Source organism: Pristiophorus japonicus, unplaced genomic scaffold (genome assembly GCF_044704955.1).
Source record: "Pristiophorus japonicus isolate sPriJap1 unplaced genomic scaffold, sPriJap1.hap1 HAP1_SCAFFOLD_33, whole genome shotgun sequence".
NCBI lineage: Eukaryota > Metazoa > Chordata > Chondrichthyes > Pristiophoridae > Pristiophorus > Pristiophorus japonicus.
Genome location: NW_027253106.1, coordinates 814,473 through 824,008, shown reverse-complemented (window position 1 = coordinate 824,008; position 9,536 = coordinate 814,473). Strand labels below are relative to the sequence as shown.

Below are 9,536 nucleotides of genomic sequence, written 5' to 3'. Positions count from 1 at the left end.
GGGCCGTAAAAGGTGATTTATCATTTTCCATCGCTTCCATGACCATCAACAAGTCAGCGGGCTGCGCCCCCATCAACAAGTTTGCAGGCTGCGCCATGTCTACCCCTGTGGTGGGCAATGGTAGCCGACAGAGCATCCGCACCATTCTCAGTGCCTGGCCTGTGGTGGATTGTCTAGTTATACGCTGAGAACGTGAGTGCCCACCTTTGTATGCGGGCTGAGGCATTAGTATTTATCCCCTTGTTTTCAGCTAAAAGGGATATGAGGGGCATGTGATCGGTTTCCAGCTCAAATTTGAGGCCAAACAGAAACTGATGCATTTTCTTTACCCCGAACACACATGCTAATGCCTCTTTCTCAATCATGCTGTAGGCCCTCTCGGCCTTAGACAAGCTCCTGGAAGCATTGGCGAAAGGTTGCAACTTCCCCGCAATGTTAGCTTGTTGTAATACACACCCGACTCCGTACGACGACACGTCACCTGCTAGCACACGTCTTTTACACGGGTTATACAATACAAGCAGCTTGATGGAGCATAAAAGGATGCTGGCTTTGTCAAAAGCAAACACTTGTTTTTTTTCCCCATACTCAGTTCTCACCTTTGTGCAATAACACATGTAGAGGTTCTAAAAGGTGGTTAACCCCGAGAGGAAGTTACCAAAATAGTTGAGGAGTCCAAGGAACGACCGCAGCTCCGTGAAGTTCTGTTGCCTGGGCGCGTTCATGATAGCCTCTTTATTGGCGTCTGTGGGCCGAATGCCGTCCGCCGTGAACTTTCTCCCCAAAATCTCCACTTCTGTTGCCATGAAGACGCATTTCGACCTCTTCAGCCGCAGCCCTACGCGATCCAGTCGCTGGAGGACCTCCTCCAGGTTTTTTATGTGTTCGGCGGTGTCCAGACCCATAACCAATATGTCGTCCTGAAAGACCACCGTGTGTGCTACCGACTTGAGTAGGCTCTCCATGTTTCTCTGGAAGATCGCTGCAGCCGACCGAATTCCAAACGGGCATCTGTTGTCGCTGAACAGTCCCTTTTGCGTGTTTATGCAGGTGAGGACCTTCAAAGACTCCTCCAGCTCCTGCATCATGTAGGCCGCAGTCAGGTCAAGCTTGGTGAACGCCTTGCCTCCTGCCAGCGTGCAAAATAGGTCGTCTGTCTTAGGTAGCGGTTATTGGTCCTGTAGCGAGAAACGATTAATAGTTACTTTATAATCGCCGCAAACCCAAACAGTGCCATCACTATTGAGTACTGGAACAATCGGGCTGGCCCACTCGCTGAATTCCACTGGGGAGATGATGCCCTCGTGTTGCAGCCTGTCCAGCTCGATTTCCTCTCTCTCCTCATCATGTGAGGTTCCGCTCGGGCGTTGTGGTCAATGGATCGTGCCTCTGGGACCAAGTGGATCCGCACCTTCGCCCTGGAAAAGTTTCCAATGCCTGGCTCAGAAAGGGAAGGAAATTTGTTCAGAACCTGGGCACATAAGGCCTCATCGATATGTGATAGCGTTCGGATGGTATCACAGTTGCAGCGGATTTTCCCCGCCAGCTCCTTCCAAGCAGTGTGGGGCCAGCGCCAGGGACAATCCAGAGTGGCAATTCGTGCACCGTGCCCTCGTAGGTGACCTTGACCATGGCGCTGCCCAGGACAGTTAAATGTTCTTTGGTGTACATTCTCAGTTTCATGTGGATGGGGCTTCGGGCTGCTCTGAATGCCTTGTTGCACCACTGTCTCTCAAACATCTTTTTACTCAGGATGGATTGGCTAGCGCCAGATTCCAGTTCCATGGTTTGGGGTCAGCCATTCAATTTTACATTTAGCATTATAGGTGGACATTTCGTCTAAAATGTGTGCACCCCGTGTACTTCAGCATCTGCCTCCTCTCTCTGAGGCTCGAAATTGCTTGATCCACCATGGACCGATCTTCCTCTGCCACATGGTGGTTAGCAGCTTTTGCAGAGCTTGCAGCTCATTCGCAAGCTCGTTGGAGATGCCCCATTGTTCCACAGCTCTTGCAAACATACCCTTTGAAGCGGCATGAATAGGCTGAATGGAAGCCTGCACAACGCCAACAAGTTGTGAATTGCCTTGCACTCATCCTTTGTTGGGGACACTGAGTTATCTGGGTCACCTGAGGCCTGCTGGCAGTTGCAGACTCGTGGGTTCTGCCCTGTATATTTCTGCTCACAAACGCAGTTCCAGTTAATTTATGAAACTTGCTAGAACTTGTGTGCTGAGAGATTTGTTTGGTGTTATCACTGGTGGACATAAATACCTGTGTTATCGCAATGGCCTTACTGAGGATCGGTGTCTGTACAGCTAAAGTTTTTCGTAGGATGGTCTCGTGGCCAATGCCCAGTACAAAACAGTCTCTGAGCATTTGCTCCAGGTAGCCATAAAACTCACATTATCCTGCAAGTCGCCTGAGCTCCGCGATGTATCTCGCCACTTCCTGACCTTCAGATTGCTGGCACGTGCAGAACCGATACCTCGCCATAGCACGCTCTCCCTCGGGTTAAGATGCTCCCGAACCAGTGTACACAGCTCCTCATACGATTTGTCTGTGGGTTTCACCGGAGCCAGAAGATTCTTCATGAGACTGTATGTCTGAGCCCCACAGACTGTGAGGAGGACAACTCTCCTTTTTGCAGCACTTCCTTCTCCGTCCACCTCGTTGGCTACAAAGTACTGGTTTAGCCATTCGACATAGGCTTCCCATTCCTCACCTTCCGAGAACTTCTCCAGGATGCCCACAGTTTGCCTCAAGTTTGTGCTGGATTCATATACTCGTCGCCAGTTATTGTGTTCCGAAGACAGATGATGCTGCACATGGGAGGTTAAAGTAACAGTGACCTCAGTCTTTCATAAGACACTCCAGAGTGAGGAACTGGCCATGGGGGCCTGCTTATATACAGTGCTCCCAAATGGTGCTGGGATCCCTTGGGACTTCAGGGGATGAGCTCCCTGGTGGCGGAACATGGGAGTGCATGCTTTACAGATTCACAACACATACGTTGCCTCAACTTTGATTTCTGCCATCATCCCTTGTGTTTCACCTTCGCCGCACCTCCGTACGATCTCTCACCGTTCCTCGACCAGGACCTCTCACCGTTCCTCCACCACGATCTCTCACGGCTCCTCCACCACGATCTCTCACTGTTCCTCCACACTGACCTTCCCGCTCCTCCGCTGTACCTGGGTCCCGCCGATGTTCCTGCCCACGCACCAAACGGCGACCTGGGTTTTGATGAGGTGCAGCAGAGCAGGTCACCAGCCGTCCTGTTTAACCTTGCCACTGGACCAGGCCTCGCTCTGTCAATCCCGTGTGGTGGCTGGTGTGCAATGGTCACACCACGTTAAAACAATCCACCCACAGGCATCTTCCACCCTTTGATTGGAGTTCAGGACTGGAAAATCGGGTCATTCATTGAAACACCTGTGAACCCATGTGGAATTAAGCCTTCCTCGGTCGAGGACCCGCCTATGATGATGATGATGATGATGTGTGGGTCCTTACCAAATGACTGCTGGAAACCATCAGATTAAATCTAGTAAGACCCGTCCCTTGATGCAGTTTTCACTGACCTTGCCTTAGGAAGGCTATATTGGCTTTGGAGGGAGCACTGTGTCGGTTTCCCAGAATGATACCTGGATTCCAAGGTTTAAATTAAGATATGATATTACACCCACTGGAAATTAGAGGGTCGAGCAGTGATTTGATCAAAATTTTCAACTTAATAAGGGACCAGATAGAGTAGACAGAGAGAAATGATTCCCGCTGGTTGGGGAGTCCCAGACTAGTGGCCATAGTCTAAATATTAGAGCCAGATGTTTCAGGAGTGCTATTCGGAAACATTCCAACACACACAGGGTGGGAGAGCTTGGAACTCCCTGCTGCAAAGGGCAGTTGGTGCTGGGTCAGTTGTTCATATTACATCGCATTTTGACCAAAGGTATTAAGGAATATGGGACAAAGGCGGGTATATGGAGTTTGCTCACAGACCAGCCATGATCTCATTGAATGGTGGAACCGGCTCAAGGGGCTAAATGGGCCTCCTCCTGTTCCTGAGTAACAGGCTTGAGGGGCTGAATGGACTCCTCCTGTTCCTGTGCAACAGGCTCGAGGGGCTGAATGGGCCTCCTCCTGTTCCTGTGTATCAGGCTCTAGGGGCTGAATGCGCCTCCTCCTGTTCCTGTGCAACAGGCTCGAGGGGCTGAATGGGCCTAATCCTTTTCCTGTGTAACAGGATCAAGGGGTTGAATGGGCCTCCTCCTGTTCCTGTGCAACAGGCTCGAGGGACTGAATGGGCCTACTCCTGTTCCTGTGTAACAGGCTCAAGGGGCTGAATGGGCCTACTCCTGTTCCTGTGTAACAGGCTCAAAGGGGCTGAATGGGCCTACTCCTCTTCCTGTGCAACAGGCTCGTGGGGCTGAGTGGGCCTACTCCTGTTCCTGTGTAACAGGCTCGAGAGGCTGATTGGGCCTACTCCTCTTCCTGTGTAACAGGCTCGAGGGGCTGAATGGGCCTCCTCCTGTTCCTGTGTAACAGGCTCAAGGGGCTGAGTGGGCCGCATCCTGTACCTGTGTGCAAGGTCTGGGAAACAAAGGGAGGTGATATGAGAAAACGTAAACGAAATGGTATTGTGTTGAAAGGGAAGCAGAAGGATTGAGTGATTTTACACAGAAATCTTTGAAGCTGGATAGATAAGTTGCTAAGTTGTTTAAAAAGAATACAGGGCCCTTGGCTTGAAATGTAGTGAAATAGAGGACACCAGCGAGGAAGTTATACCATACCTTTTCAATCCCGGTTTAGGCCTCAGTTGGAGAACTGTTTACAGTTCTGAGCACCACAATTTACGAAGGATATCAAGGCATTGGAGAGAACGTAAGAAATATATAAGAAACATTTTCTATTGGTGTTGAAGACACAAACACAGGCATTCATCGAGAATCAACCTGCAGGTGACCACACACAGATTAAAGAGCCAGAGAGACTGACAGAATCGGGAAACACCGGCAAATAGACAAGAGATATTGACAAGGACTGAAAGTACTTTGCGATCAGAAAATTGACGGCCCAGCTGTGGTTAATGACACGGCTTTTGATGATTGATCTCCGTACAAGCCTTGAAATTCAGGAGAACCGGTTTCGTGGTTTGAAGCTTGAGATAAACCCACGGGGCGATGCCAACAGGCGCCTGGCAGCAATCAGCGACAGGAAGATGCAATTTATGCAGGCCCGGCTCGCTCAGTATGGAGAGTATAAGACTCTTAATCTCCGGGTCGTGCGATAGAGCCCCATGTTGGGTGAATTATTTTCCCTAAACTTTTATGGTGCTTTCCCAGGAAACCATCACAATGAAAGAAATGCGAACAGAGAGAGTTGATCATTTAATCATTTATTCTGTGCTCTGTATAAGAACACAAGAACCAGGAGCAGGATTCGACCATTTGGCCCTTCGAGCCTGCCTTCTTTTGCACTGAAACAAATTATAACCGTGTTTTTAAATGAGCAGTGCGAGATATTTAGAGGGCACATTTCAATGCTTCACAAAACCATTCCTTTCGCTACAGCCAACCAGGATCGGTTCCCAGTTTGAGAAGTAACTTTGATATCATTGTTTGCACTTGAAGTGGGGTCATTTTATTCAGTTCGATGGATGTCCCAAAGCACTTCAGAGTGGTGTCAAACAAATGAGTTTGCAATTAAAAACACTGAATGTCAGGAGTGGGATTTGAGCCCAAATTTCCAGAGGAGACCGCTCAGCCATCCTGACTGGTAGAAGTTTCAGTTACAAGTTATTGCTCTGGAAAGTTTCAGGCCGGGCACTTGTTCAGTGTGACTGGAAGGCCCACTGACCGGGATATCCTCTCCCCCGGCGTTTTCCTGAGCCTGTGCTCGGTGTGTGGGGAGCTTTGGTCCGGATCCGAGATCGCTTGCATCATGTGACAATGCACCTCGGACTGCTCTTGTTCCATTTTATCGCACATTAGTTTTTGGTTCAAAAATAATATCAGAAGTGGGACATGAACCCACATCTCCAGAGGAGACAATGACCTGAACACAGAACGGCCATCTTGCCTATTCAGTGTTGTGTGTGGCAACCTGCAGGTTGATTTTGAACTTTTGTGTCCTGTCACATGAAATAAATGAGGGCAGCAGGCGTATCGCTGCCTGACACCGTGTAAACAGTGAGACAGACATTGCATTGTGATCAGGTTTAATCACAGCAATATCTGCTGTCAGGAGCTGAAAAGGAGGAAGAGCTGAAAAAACACAAGAAAAAAGCTAAGAAATGTCAGCAATTGTGGTAAACTCTTTAATGTGTTTCCTGCTCGTTTCGTGGTGCGGTGCTCACAGAGGGAGCCCAGATTCAGAAAGTAACTCTTTCATTCAAAATCTTTAAAATAATGACATGCAACTAATTAAACTGTGTGTCGGGGGATGGGGATGGATGAAGATTATTTGTTTTATTCCCCACTCATTAACCGACAGCGTTGTTTTGTAGAATTGCTACTGAGGGACAGTGGAAACTTCAATAACTGAACTTTAATTATTTGAGGATTTTGAATCATTGATGAAGTTTTCTCCCCTATCTTATTTTACTCACTCTGTATGTTGGAGACTGGTTTAAAATGTTCAGTGCTCATGCGACAAGGAACCTGGGGCGACTTTTGTTCAATTTATTTCACAGCAAAAAAGTCTCCAAAATAATGTTTCCACCCGTGCTCGAACCAGAGACCTTTCGCGTGTAAGGCAAACGTGATAACCACTACACTACAGTTAAAGTAATCTTAAGTATAAAACCAGAGCTTTAACCTGCAGAGCTGGCCGATACTTCAGGAGCTGGTTTTACGAGAATAGAATGATGGTGCTATATTTCGGAAGGCTGTGAGTTTGGCAGGAATTGATCTCGTGTTTCACAGACTTTACACATCGGAACAGGAGATGGCCATTTAGCAGCGAGTGGTTAGGATCTGGAATGCACGGCTTGAAAGGACGGTGGAGGAAGACGCAATCTTATCTTTCAGACGGGAGTTGGATAAGGGTCTGAAGGAAAAACAATTGCAGAGCTACAGAGAAAGAGCGGGGGAGTGGGACTCGCTGAGAGTCGGCACGGGCTCGATTGGCCGAATGGCCTTCCGTGCTGTAACCATGCCATGATTCGATAAGTTAGTGGCACATTTCATAGTGTGGGTGGGAGCACAACATTGCAAAGGGACATGGATTGATTCGGCAAAACTGGAGGCATCTGATTCAGGAGATTCGTGGCGCGCTGAAATTTCGGAGTTCAATGACTTTGAAAGGAACATTTTTGTTTTGTGCCGTTTCGGTCAGAGGTTTTCCATGAAAGCAACATTAAATGAAAAGAAATACAATCGCCCAACGTGGGGCTCGAACCCACGACCCTGAGATTAAGAATCTCATGCTCTACCGACTGAGCTAGCCAGGCTTCTGTCCAACGCAGGTTTTTATCACTAATTGCAGCCAGGCGCCTGTTGGCTCCGCCCCAGATGTCGAATCTTGCTGTTGAAGAACTGCCAGGGTCTTCTTGAATGGTGGACCAGGCTCGAGGCGACGAATAGCCAACTCCGGCCCCGAATCCTTACGTGTTTATGATTAGCTCCTTCAGGGTAAACGAGCCAAAGAAGTACAGCGGAAACGTTACAAGGACACCCTCAAAGTCTCCCTGGTAATGTGCGACATCACAACTGACACCTGGGAGACCCTGGCCGCAGACCGCGCGAGGTGGAGAAAGTCCATCCGGTAGGGCGTTGAGCTCTTTGAGTCTCGACGCAAGGAGCATGAAGAGACCAAGCGCAGGCAGCGGAAGGAGCACGCGGCAAACCAGTCCCACCGACCCCTTCCCTCGACGTATGTCTGTCCCACCTGTAACAGGTTCTGTGGCTCTCCTATCGGACTGTTCAGCCATCAAAGGACTCACTTTTGGATGGAAGCAAGTCCTCCTCGATCCTGAGAGACTTCCTCTGATGGTGTCTATGATTTGCGGTACACTGCGGAAACATCTCCACTTTCAGCACCAGATTACCAGAATTAAACCCAATGGCATCGGCACAAAAGCTCCTCATCTGCTCAGAGCAAAATATATCATATGACAATAGAATTTTATGAATTAATTAATGATGTTTAAATCAATGGTTCTTTTTTTTTGCATAGGAGATGCATAAAGATGTGTAAAATAGATGAACTATTTTTAATAAGGTTTTGAATTAAAAGTACAATTTCCCTGACCGCAAATCGAACCGTGGCCGCGGCGGTGTGAGCGCTAAATCCTAACCACTCGACCATCAGGAAACCCAGTTTGGACACAGAAGCAGTGGTTTTGTCGAGGTTCACATCGAGCAGCTCCGAAACACATGACTCTGTGCTCCACGGGCTGTTACGAGGGACACACACATCACTTGTTGCTGAAGAGCTATCAATTCAATCAAAGTGACCACGACGTGATTTGAACACGTTACCTTCGGATCTGAAGTCAGACACACTACCGTTGCTCCATCAGACCTACACAGTGAACTGGAGATGCTTGTCTATATGAAGGTTCTGTAATACAAGGGGCTTTAAAATCTCCGCCCATTCCCACCTGGTATCACAAGCAGCGCTCACCTGACAGGCACCGTAAAGTTTCTTCTTAAACTTTTCTTTTGCTTTCACGGGAAACCATCATAAATTAACCCCTCACCTTCTTTTGCACAATCAAACAAATGCTAACTCAGGAACAGTCCATACTTCAATCATTTGTCTTGTGCTTTGCATCTTAACTCGAAAACCATATCCCATTTCACTCACTGTATTGTAGCTTTCTGGTTCAAAATCTTTATTGCCGATGACACCACGAATCTGGGGCAACTTTTATCAAATTTAACAGCACCGGTTATTCCTACCGTGCACACAAAATATAATCAGTAGTGAAGATAAAATACCACCATGCGTATTTTCAGATTCAACGCAGCAGCATTTCAAATAAATTTTTCACTGAAAAGATTTGCAAGTGTTGCTTGTATTTGTGTCTTTAATTAAACTTTGTGGCGTCTGACTCCCATTCATGCCACTGCTGAATAAGAAAGGAGGGTTTACATTGACTAGACTGCACTGCCCCTGATATTTGTGAGCTCATCCTTTATATTCAGTGGTTTCTCGCCCTTTGATGGGCTGCAGTGTAGCGGATATCACGTTGGCCTCACATCGAGTGCTGTTGAGGGGGATGACTCATCAGGGGAGGGCAGCAGCAGCCAAGTTCATGGCACCATGGCTGGCTCTGCTGCACAGAAGGGCAGGAAAAAGAGTGGGACAGCGATAGTGATAGGGGATTCGATTGTAAGGGGATTGATAGGCGTTTCTGCGGCCGCAACCGAGACTCCAGAATGGTATGTTGCCTCCCTGGTGCAAGGGTCAAGGATGTCTTGGATGGGTGCAGGACATTCTGAAAAGGGAGGGTGAACAGCCAGTTGTTGTGGTGCACATTGGTACCAAAGATTTAGGTAAAAAAAGGGATGAGGTCCTACGAGATGAAAG

General features: G+C 48.1%; 1 non-coding gene across 1 annotated transcript; it reads right to left on the bottom strand.

The window, feature by feature from the left end:
• Positions 1-7,379: 7,379 nt before the first annotated feature.
• On the bottom strand, positions 7,380-7,452 carry trnak-cuu (transfer RNA lysine (anticodon CUU)). Its single transcript has one exon. It is a non-coding gene; the product is annotated as a tRNA-Lys (tRNA).
• Between the last annotated feature and the right edge of the window lie 2,084 nt (positions 7,453-9,536).